Genomic DNA, 12594 nt, shown 5'->3' with positions numbered 1-12594 from the left:
TTTGAGATGCGCGGCCAATCCCAGCCCTCAGTCCAGAGGATTGACCAATGCACGGCCCCCTTCTGCAAGAAAAGCCCACCTCCTTGTGCCGTCTTGGCGTATGGGAGGCTGGATCTTTTTCGGGATCTCGCCCTCCCTCCCTGCCCACCGCGCTCGCTGGAGCGGTTCGCTTTTTTTCTGTGCCGCGGAGTCGTGCGAGGGCGCGTTGTCTGGCACGGCGCGGAGGTGTAGGTATCTCGGGACGTCTTTCCCAGCGTGGAGGCTGCGTCCTGAGACGTGCATTCATTCATTCGTTTTGCGACACTGACAGGGAGGCGGTCCCGCAGTCTTAGTGCGTTTGTTTACATTCTCATCAAAACAACCCGGAGTGTGACAGAGATCTGAACAAGTGCTACGAGGCCTGTGCTGTGGACGAGGGCGAGGTCCAGGCTGGGGGTTGGGGACAGCTTCCTGGAGAAGGTGGGACTTTAGCTGCCTCGGAAAGGATAGGAGGTGTGTGGGTAAGTGAGCCGGGAGCTACTTAGTCACTTTCTGAGCTGCCCAGTCTGATGGAGGTATGGCGCCCAAGGGGAAGTGGGAACCAGCTTGTGGGAGGCCATGATGCACATCCGCGTCTACCACATCCTCTTTCTCTCCACTCCCTCCAGCAGTGTTTAGGAGCCCAATGACACAACTCCAGCTCTTACTGCTCAGCGGAATCCTGGGGCACAGGAAAACTACCATCTGGCTGAGGTGGGGAAAGGGTCAAGCTCTCAATGTTAAATAAAAATGCTCCCATCCCCTCACCCCCAAAAGAGGACAGCTCAGAGTTTCATCAGTTATTTTATCTGGTCCCAAGTCCAAATCTGTAGGTGATGATGCATTGTTCCTCTAAGTTTCATCATCATTCTATCTCAATGTTATACAGTGTGGACTGAATTTTAAAGTTAACCCTCGCTGATGTACTTTAAATAAATAAAGGGAAGGGAAATTAAAGAAAAGGGCAATCAATAAAAACTATATATGATACAGCAAGAAAGGAAATACCAGTAGAGGCAACAATCTTCATTTTTGCAACTGGTAATGAATCTGCATTGGCATTTATGATTTCCCTTCTCCACTACCCATTCCAGGTTCCGCTTACCTTTAAGCTGGCCAGGATTCTTAACCTGGTGGGGTTAACCAAAATCTTCATTCTTGAGGCATCTGTCTTGGGCCTGTCAATATGTAGCTTAGTACCTTTTCATTAACTTGTATATGTGTCACAGGAGTGGGGAGGTCCCTAGGAGACCTCCTGGGTTCTAGTCATACACCACTATTCCCTTAATAGCCAGAACCAGTCACCAGCCAACATTGTAACCTCCAGTGGCATTAGGAGACCCTATCTGTCTCAGTTGCCAGTCAGTGGGAACCACTATTACAGGCTCTGGTGAAAGTACTGCACTAAAATATCTAACCAGCTGATAGGAAAAGGGAAGCACACGTTTTGAAGAAGAATCATCAGTATACTTTGAGAGGTGCCACTCCCACTTTGACCAGCTGGTTCACTGACAGCTGCATTCTGCTGTGCAAGAAAGTGGCCCTTGGTTCAGAGTGTACACCAGGACAATACTACAGACTCTCAGAGTACTGTCTCCCAGATGGCGTTGGAACTAATCTTTCAAAAATTACATTTTTAAATGTTGTTAAAGTGATATATCCACATATCCTTTTATAAAAAATCATGTAGTACTAAAAGACAACTCAAAGGATTCTACTGTCCATTCAACCTTCTTAGTGTCTTGTCAGAGGATTTTTCTTTCAGTTTTTAGCTTTCTTCTGTTATTTTTATATTTTTAAATAATGTTATTTATTGATTTATGAATCAGAGACCTGATCTGTTGACTTGTATTATGTTAGATGAGGATTTAGCCCTGTTATAGCCCCTTTCCCATTTTCTCTCATCTACCTTATGTTTGCTATGTCACAATTTTCATATTTTAAGTAAAAGTCATTATGACTTTGTGAATATTGTTTTCCGCTGTGCCAAGTTCTATACTATGGTTATGTTTCCTTTCTCTTGTAACTTTTTGTTTTTCTGAAGCTAATGATGTTTTCACAGATTTCATTGTATTTATGCTTATTTTTTCCATTGAATGTGTCATATTTCTCCCAGTAGTTTTAAAATACTCACTAATATGTTCTACTGTTTCATTTCCCCCCTCAGAGATTTCCTTCCTAAGAAATCCTCCCTCCTTTCCTCCCTCCCTTCCTTCCTTCCTTCCAACATCTCACTCCAACCTTGACCTGTTTTCTTTTAGGCATCCTACTAAGGTCATCTACCCTCAGTAGAAACATTTATTTCTGGTTCAGGAAGATTCAAGACTTGTTGAAATAAACAGAAAACAGCAACTGACATCCATATAAAGCAACTATAATAACAAAATAATTAAACCATTTTTTTGCTAATAAAGTATAACCAAAAAGCAGAGAAAAACTGTCACACAGCACTCTTAACATGAATTAAATATCACTTAGCAAGCAATGGCAGCTGTAAAGAATCTAAACAATCAGATTGTTAAAAGCTCAAAATAGAAATGGACACAAAACTGAAAGCTGTAAAATGAGGATCCACTGAATTCAGGAAGGAAATAGAAGAAAAAAATAATCTTAAGATATTAAAACTTGTCCTGGCTGGTGTGGTTCAGTGGATTGAGTGCCGGCCTGCAAACCAAAGTGTTGCCAGTTTGATTCCCAGTCAGGGCACACACCTGGGTTGCAGGCCAGGTCCCCAGTGGGGGTGCACAAGAAGCAACCACACATCGATGTTTCCCTCTCTTTCTCCCTCCCTTTCCCTCTCTAAAAATAAATAAAATCTTTAAAAAAAGAGATGAAAACTTAATTACATGGCATCCAAGGGAAAATGAGTCAGGCTAAGAATTCAATAAGAGACATTGGAAAAAAAATTTAAACAATCACAAAATAAATAAATTAGGAAAAGAAGTAAAAGTATCAGAAAGTGAGAGATAAAGAGACAAAGAACAGCCAACATATGTATCATCAGTCACCAAAGGAGAAAAACAACAGTAAAACAAAACTATAATACAAGAAAATAAGATACGAAGTTTTGAAAGTACCAAAGATATCTGGGGGGAAAATGGACTCAATATCATTAGCCTAGTGGAAATACGAATCAAAACAACACTGAGATATTAGTTCACCTCTATTAAGCTATTTTTAATAAAAAAATACAGGTAGTAACAAGTGTTGGTGACAATGTGGAGAAATTGGAATCCTCTTACTTTGCTATAGGAATGTATGGTGCAGTCACTTTGAAACACAGCCTAGCTGTCTGTATAAAAGGTTAAGTATAGAGTTGCCATATGGCCCAGCAATTACAAATGTTCATGCAAACACTTGTACTATATGTTCATAGCAGCATTATTCATAATAGCAAAAGAGTAGAAACAACTCAAATTTTGTCAACTGATGAGTGAATAAATAAAATGTGGTATAGTCATAAAATAGAATGTTATCTGGCAATAAAAATAAATGAACTGATGCATACTTCATAATATGGATGAACCTTGAAAACATACTGCTAAGTGTAAGAAGTCATTTGCAAAAGACCACATTATACGAGTCCATTAACATGACATGTCCACAATAGGCAGGTCTTTAGAGAGGGAGTAGAATGATTGTTGCTCAGTGCTGAGGCGTCTGGGGCGAATGGGAAGTGACCACTAAGGAATGGGCAACAGCTTTCTTTCTGGGGTGATAAAATGCTCTAAAGTTGTACAACTCTGTGAATAAACTAAAAACCAGGAATTGTATACTGTAAACAGGTGATTGTATAGTAGGTGAGTTATTTCTTAATAAAGCTTTTTTTTTTTAAATGGATAGAGGAGTCAGCTTGAAAGTTTCTCACTAGTCAAATTTGGGACAATTTGCATGTCAAAATGAATAGTGTTAATTGATTATAATGTAATAATTTTTATTTTATTATTATTATTTTAAAGATTTTATTTATTTATTTCTAGAGAGAAGGGTAGGGAGGGAGAGAAACATCAATGTGTGGTTGCCTCTCACATGGCCCCCTACTGAGGGCCTGGCCTGCAGCCCAGGCATGTGCCCTGACTGGGAATCGAACTAGTGACCCTTTGGTTCACAGCCAGCGCTCAATCCACTGAGCTATACCAGCCAGGTCTAATGTAATAATTTTTAAAACATGGCATCATTATAATTGTCAAATAAACAAAACATTAAAAAAAGGCGGGACAAGGGAACGGTGATCTTTACAGAGTGATAAATGTAGAAAGAATGACAGATGAGACAGTCACCACTTGCAGCCCCAAGTGTAACAATGAACCCAGTCATGGATTATTAACAGATGCTAAAAGTACTGAGAGAAGGATTGCTGGGGAACAGGATTTCACACCGACTCCAAGGATTGCCCCACAGATTACATACTTACTGATTATAAGAGGAGGGTTATGTATTTATAAAGGAGAAATTGAGCAGTTACAACAATAACCAATTGATCAAACGTCAGTAGTAATGGGATTAGTGCCCCCAAAGTAATATTCTTTCCAAAAATATTTAACCTAACTTCCTGCTTACAGGAAACACAGCAGATACGGGGACAAGTTAAACAAAACCATAAGGAAATAATCGTCTCCAGAACATGGGACATTCTACAAAACAATTGGCCTGGACTCTCCAAAAAAAAGTCCATGGTATGAAAAAAAACAGAAAATGAAGAATTGTTCTAGATTAAAAGATACTAAATAGATAAAACAACCAGAAATAATATGGGATACTGGAGCAGAAAATGAAAAAGAGCTACGAAAGGTATTTTTGGAATAATTGGGAAATTGAGTTTGGCTGATATTAGACAGTATTACTGCACTGTTGTTAAGTAGTGCGGTAGCACCGTGGTCGTGCGGGGCAATGCCGTTATTCTTAGGAGACGGATGCTGAGGTAGTTACAGTTGAAATGCCTTGATGTCTATAACTTGTTTTTGTTGTTTAACCAAAAAGTGTGTATATACAAAGAGATAGATACTGTATACAGATATCTTTACATATCTCTATAGGTCTCTATAGAGATACGTATCTCCATATCTATGTAAAGGGGAGTAGAGCAAATAAGGTAACATATTATCAATCAATGAATCTATGGTTGGCACCATCTAAGATAGTCCTTATGGAATCCTACTCTTCCTTTCTGGAATTCACACACCATGTAATCCCTTTCCTTGAGCATGAGCTAGATTTAGTGACTGAATTCTAGCAAACAGGACATAGCAGAGATGATGAAATGTCACTTCTGTGATTAGATGACCAAAACACTGTGACTTTCATCTCGGGCATTCTCCCTCACTGGCTCAGATGGAAGCTGGCTGCAGTTTTGTGAACAGGCCCATGGACAAGACGCCCGTGTGACAAGGAGCTGAGGGAGGCCTCGGGCCAACAGCCAGTACGGAATTGAGACCTTCAGTCCAACGGCCTGTAAGGGGCCGAATTCTGCGAACAACCACATGAGCAGGCTGGGAAGGAGATCTTTCCCAAGACCAGCCTTCATGTGAGAGTGCAACCCCTTCGACACCTTGGTGCGGCCTGGTGAGAGACCCTGAGCCACAGGCACCCAGCTGAGCGGTGCGTGGCTTCCTGAGCCACAGAAACTGTGGCATGATAAATATTTGTTCCTTTAAGCTGCTGGGTGTGGAGTAATCTGTTTCACAGCAGGAGAAGACTAGTTTACTAAGGAAAGGGTGTACCCCTTATTCTCTCCCTGTTCTATAGATTTGCTGTTTTTCTCACTGTAGAGACAGTTGGGCCTGCACACTGCCGTTGGCACCATGGCTACTGCATACGAAATGCTGCCACTGCTGATATTTGACGCTGCAGTAAATTATTTCTCCACTGGCCCTGAGTGTCTGATTCAGTAGCAGGATCATCACATGCCCACGTTCCAGCTTCCAGGGCGCAGGGACAGGAAGTACCTGACTCTCAGCTTCCATAGTGGAAGCTGTGGCCCTGGCTTCTGCCAGGGCCATACAGTGGGGAATCCCTCACAAATAGGGAGGTTATTCAGGTGCTGGGGAGGCACCCCCCAACAAAAAATAAAAGGAGAGAAAGAGAAGAGAAAGGAAGAGGAGGAGGAAGAAAAGGGAAAAGAGAAGAAAGAGAACAGGAGGGAAAAAAGAACGTAGGAAGAGAAGAAGGAGAGAGAGAAGAGAAAACACCTCCTATAGTGCTTCCTACTCTACTCCCCAACCTGTCAGGAAAGCTCACCTGCTGTAGGAGAGAATAACATCCACAGAGAGTTTCTGGTGACTAATTAAAATTCTGCGGTGCTCATCATGGTAGTTCAATTACTACTGATCTCCAGCTCTGCTTTTACTCCTGCCAGGACCAACCCCCTCTGTCTGTGTCTCTTTAAAGCCCCCAGAGAGATGGTCGCTATTTAAAAGAGGGTGTTCTTGCTGGCCAGTACTTTCTCTCCAAGCTACTTCGGAAGGTCTAGATTGGCCATGAGCTTGGATGCCCTTGGATGAACTCCAGTCCATTTATTTGCCTCTGAGGTGGTAGCAGACAGAACAACTTGTGCAAAATAAATTTAAAAAAATAAAAAAAAATAAAAATAAAGCTCCTAACCTGGGGACTTCCACAGGCATTCTAGGCCTCTGGGGAGGACAGTGTAGAACAACAATCTTCAACCTTTTTCATCTTATGGCACACATTAACTAATTACTAAACTTCTGTGGCACACCAAAAAAATTTATTTTTTGCCTATCTGACAAAAAAATAAGTATAATTTTGATTCATTCACACCAGACAGCTACTGTTGTGTTGGCTGTTGTCATTTTTAAATTTGACAAGGAAAAGAGGTCAGCGCCCCTGACTAAATAGTCAGGTGTTGCATGTTTTAAAAATTCTTGTGGCACACCGGTAGAAAATTGCTGGTGTAGAGGGAGGAATAAGACACGCACAGGGGAAGCTGGCTGGGGTAGAGACAAGGAAGTTGATTTTGGACGTAGAATGAAAGCGAGATGTCCAGGGGGTGCTGATTTGTGGTCACGGGGAGACACGGAGCTGACGTTCAGAAGTCAGGGCTGGAGATGATGATAAGATAGTTGGTCATGGAGACCAGATGTCTAAAGCTACTGTTACTGAATAGAAAGAGTTTGTCCACCTGGAGCTAGAAAGAGAAACACTAAAACTGGAGAATTGTAGTGGAGAAATACTGGCTATTTTACCGATGAAAGGTGCCGTTCAGGAGAAAGGGGAAGCTATTGCTCAAAAGCCCAAACTCCCCAATGGTGTGTATGTTACAGATCATATAGGGCACAAGTCACGAGATGCCTTCGGTTAGGAGTTCGGGGTCATGCTGGGAGCTGAGTGGTCAGAGGTAAGGTAAGGGTAATGAGTCAGGTCTTGAGGACAACTCTGAGGTCTGTTCCACTGTCTTCTGTCTGGCATCATGGTTAAGTAGCCCCAAGGGTCATTTCACCTTAGGGCTCAGATAAAAGATGTTATTTTTTGTCTGCCAGAGGTCAAAGACGTGTGACCATTAGTCATGTCCGGGCTAATGTCTTCTGCTGCCTTGGGGGCTGCTGATTATCTGGGGACTACGTTTCTAAGGGGTATAAATACAGGGTGGGCCACGATAGGTTTGCTGTCATGAGAGCGTGAAACAGGGTTTATTCCTGCATTATTACTTAATAGTTACTGGATTATTATACTTTTCCATATGAACAAATGTAAACCTACTTTCGTCCACTCTGTACACAGAGAGGTATGATTTGTAGGACTAGGACTGGAAGCTAAATTTAATCAAAGTGATAAGGACCCTCGATTTCTCTACAGAAAGGAAGGAGATTTCTATAGACATGGAAGGGATTATAAGGCTGGGAAAAACCAAGGGCAGTTGCTATAATAATATTCGTTCTTTCAGCCATTTTTACCAGAACTTCAGAAATTTGCATCTAGCGTAAACAGGTGGAAAGAACAGGCTTTGCAGACTGTGTGATGTCCAGACTGTGTCAACAACGATGTGCCACCCACAGGTTTCGGGTCTAACATTCCGTTTTTATGACATTGCTCCGACCTTTGAGCTTCTCAATGTAGGATAATCTTTTGTCATTCTAATGTGGATTTACCCCCATATTTCCTCCTTCCTCCTCCTCAGGCAGGTAGCAGGCTCCTGTTTCCTTTCCTCGGTGGAGGTGTGTGGTAAGCTAAAAAAGGAAGACCTTGCAAAACACTTTTCCTTCCTGGCTTTGTTTTCAAAAGTCTACCTCCCTGAGGTGATTTAGTGTAGAGGAGAAAGGACATGGCTCCAGGGAAACCTGAGCAGGCAGTGGTGGTTTTCCCCAGGTTGAAAGATGTCCTCAGGCTGGGGGAGGGGTCCAGGCTCCTTCAACCCCTGGAACCTGGGACCTGTGCTCTGCCACCTGACAACTCCACTCCCACCCCGGGGAAGTGGTCAGACCTCAGGAAGGAGTGGTGAGGGGTTCCCAGCCTCACCAAATAGACATATGTCCCAAGGGTGGCATGTAAGCTAGTGGGCTATTGGAACTGAGGGAATCATAAACTGAGACACTGGAGGCCTTGGCAGTGACCAGGGATGACCCCAAACTGCAGGGTCTTCCAAGGACCTCCCATGGACAGCCTGAAGCAGAATTTCCTGTTGGTTTGGAGTTGAAATTAACTTGATTTAAAAGATTTTTATGTATTTATTTTTAGAGAGAGGGGAAGGGAGGGAGAGAAACATTGATGTGTGAAGAGAAACATCAATCCATCGGTTGCCTCTTGCATGCCCCCAACAGGGGGCCTGGCTTGCACCCCAGGCATGTGCCCTGACAGGGAATTGAACCGGTGACCTTTTGGTTTGCAGGCTGGCACTCAATCCACTGAGCCACACCAGCTGGGGCAAAATTAACTTGATTTAAATAATGTATTCCATAGTGGAGTTTTTAAAAAAGTTGTAGGGGATGAATATGCGACATCAATAACACCGTCCTGACCGTCTTTGCGCACTTAGTCCTTCCTATACTCTATACACGACTTGTTTTTGAAGGTAGATTCATTGAAGTAAAATTACCGATTGAAAGGATATAGACATTATTAAGGCTCTTGATACATATGGCCTAAATCTCCTCTGGATGGGTTGTACCTTTTGAGATTTGGATTTAAAACTAGGACTGCTCTTCCACGGGGTTGGTTGGGGGGCAGATTAGAAACCTGTTAGGAGGCTATTGCAGTAGTTCATATAAGATATGAGGAAAGGCCAGAAAGATTATGGCAGTGGGGAGAGAGAAGGGTGCAAATTCCAGTGTCATTTGGGAGATGATATCAATAAACCATCTCCCCATGTGGGTGAAGAAGAGAGAGCAATCAATCAAGAACAGCCTACTGATTTCCAGCTTCAAAACCTGAGTAGAAGAGAATTCTATCAACCAAGTGACAGTGTGGTTTGGTGGCATTGTTACCATAGGTAGTTAGCTACTTATTTAAAAAGGAAGGAAGCAAAAAGAATCATACGTTACTAAGCACAATCAACCAGGGAACATAAACCTGCTTGCTTCCCCAGGAAGCTGTAGCGTTCATAGACCCACTCACACACTCCAGGGCACTGCCACAGAGAGGACTTAACGCCTGGAGCGGACGGGAACCCTCCCCAGGAGCACTGCCAGCCCTCTGGTACCAGATTGTTGGGGGGAGCAGAGGGGAAGGCAAACACATCTGCAAGAGAAGTCAAAGTGGTGCCAGAGGAAGTTCTTGACCATAGAGGCTGTGGGGGGGGCCCGCCCACAGATCTCCTCTGCCGCAGTCCAGCCGCAGCAGAGTCCAGGGGGTCCCGAAGGTGCTATGAGGCGTCGGTGATGGGAGACAGACGACATCACGCCTCAGAGGACAGTGAAGCTCTGTTCCGTTTATTGCAAGCACAAATGGATTTTTATATTTTCCTTTTTGGCATAGATTAACATTTGCAAGTGCATAACATGATCAGTTAAGCAGAAAAATCAATACAAAGGTAACCAGGAAAAGTACAAAAGTTTCTATGGATTTAAGTATATTAAACAAGGACTGTTTTGAACAAAGTTTCCATAGATTCAGTTATCGTGAACAAAGATTATTTTAACCAGGAGAGTCATGAATCAGACGATTAGACATTTTCAGAAATTGTTCATAGGGTAAAAGTATATGTTTCTCTGTGTACTATAAACTTTAACTTCATAATAACTGTTTCTACATGCTTAATAGCTAGCCAGCTTTTCTTATTTCTATGGCTGTCTAATTGATATATATTCCTATTCAAGATAAAGGAGGGGCTGTTACTCTAACAACCTTTTTAGACATTCAGGGACTTGTTGACCAGAGACACATTGGTCTGATTATATCCTGTTTGTGTCAGCTGCTGGTCAATTCTAAGAGTGGTGATCATTTCCAGGAGGTTCCAGATGATTAAGGCAGTAAAAATGCAGATTCCATTAAAGAGAAAGAACAAAATCACACACAGATCCCAAGTAATGCCACGTCCTCCAGGCCAGGATACGCTTCTTTGAAGACATATCCCCCATGTCTGGACTTTGTCAAACAACATGGTTGACCGTACTGGAACTGGACGTGGCACTCCTCCATCTGCCATGGATGAGAATAAGTCTACTAAGACACGATCTGCTTGGGGAGGAAAGGTGGCTGATCTCTCAAACGAGAAGGGCTTTGAGCCTGTTCCTCAATGGACTTTTATTGGGTTTAAGTTGCATAGGAATACAGGGCATATACATAAAGTTCATCAATCATTGTCAGTCAGTAATGATCAAACAATAGATAACACTCAAAGAACTATGAGGGCTTATTCTGAGTCAGGGTCAGATAGCCAAAGGGCCATAAAACTTTGGGGAAACAAACTCATTCTATGCTTGGACCCATATCATTTAAATTGAGGGCATTCTTAGCAAAGCAGGTTTCACAGGATTTTATGCATTCTTACTTAGGCCTGATTGCCCCAGAAACCCGCCCTTTCCAGCATAGGGCCACACCTGCCTCCATCATTGTTTCAGGCTTAAGTCAGGTGGGGGAAGTAAGGCAGCCAAGAGATTAGGAGATTTACAGACAGAATGAGGATCAGGCTATGTCAAAGCCCAGGGGTGAGGGTCTATTACCCCCTTTTTCTACAGTCTCCCAAGTCCTTCCCTGATGGCTTCATGGTGACTGTGCCTGTCTTAGGTCATCCCTCCCTTGAGGAATCTTACCCATCATTGGCTAACCAGTCATCTGCCCGGGGCCAGGCAGGGTGAAGTAAAGGGGGCAGAGGTGGTGCCCCTGCTGGGAAGATAAGCTTTGTCTCCTTAGTGGCTTATGGTCCCAAGGCCATTTTACTCAGCCTTAGCCATGGGGGTTACAGCCTCTGAAACCAGGCAGGGTGGTTCCCAACAAGAGGCCTGTCAGTCTAACATGGGGAAGGGATCAGTTGGCTAGGGGTGGGCCCATCAGAAGCCCATGAAAGTTTGGGAAGATGAGTGGTTATTTTGAAAAATCTCCTGGCCCTTCCTAAGCCCGAAATAATACAATCCAAGGAAACAAGAGCTCTCTCAGGGACCCACACACACCCTGTATGAGCACACCTTCTCTATCTATAACCATGTTGTTAGGGTGGACACGTGCTGTGAAAGAATTCCCAAAGAGAAGGAAGTGCAGAGAGTAAAAGCTTTTATTTACTTTCCCAAGGCAGGGGAAGGGCTAGGTGTAGCGAAATGCACCAGCCCCAGTCCTGAGGAGTGAGGCTGTGAGTTCTTATCAGGTAATGGGGTGGTTGTAGAGCAGGATGTTTCAGCTGGGCTGCAACTTGTTTTGATGTCATCTTTGGGTGCAGGGTCTGGTCTGGTGGTTGTGGTCTGGTGTGTCCTGTTTCATAAGTCCCGGAGCCTCTGTACCTTCAGGGTGCTTCCAGTAATTTGCTAGTCCTGAGGATAAAGCTCGTAAAACAACTAGGGTCAGTCATGCTTTATGGGGTCCAGCCAGTTTTGGGAAAGACAGTCTGAGAAAGTGGCTTTTGTCCTGTTACATGCGGCTCTGGAAGCTGCGCAGCCCATGGCCAGCAGGACTCCGAAGGCAGGCTGCAGTTGGGAGCCTGGATACTGCAGCGTAGCAGCGCAGCCAGGAGCACGAGCTAAGCTAGCTGAATGGTGAGAAAGGCTGGAGGGGACTGGGCTTTGATATGAAACAGAAGCTCTGAATGCTGGCCTTTGTTTTGGCCTTGCTGAGGACGAAACTGGACTCTTCACGGGGGGAGGGGGGGACAAAGCTGAACCTAGGACAGCCCTTTGTGTTCAACTTCGATAAACCCACCACAAGACCACACCTCCCATGTGGTTCCTGAAACGCCTTCCTTGGGGCACCGTGGAAGAGCCCCACTTCCACCAGCAACAGCATGAGCCTGTGTCGTGGACCTAGTTGACCTACTTTAAATCCCAGCTTCCCCACTAATTAGCAGTGTGGCCTTGGGCAAGTCATTGAAATTCTCTGAGCTCACTTGCCTAGATTTCCTCATTTGTGAAATGGCCATAGTGATTTGTCAATCTTCTAGGTTACTGTGAGGATTAAATGTGAAAATGTTTTTAAAGC

The sequence above is a fragment of the Desmodus rotundus genome, chromosome 5 (genome assembly GCF_022682495.2).
Source record: "Desmodus rotundus isolate HL8 chromosome 5, HLdesRot8A.1, whole genome shotgun sequence".
NCBI classification, from domain to species: Eukaryota; Metazoa; Chordata; class Mammalia; order Chiroptera; family Phyllostomidae; genus Desmodus; species Desmodus rotundus.
This window is presented reverse-complemented; position numbering follows the sequence as displayed.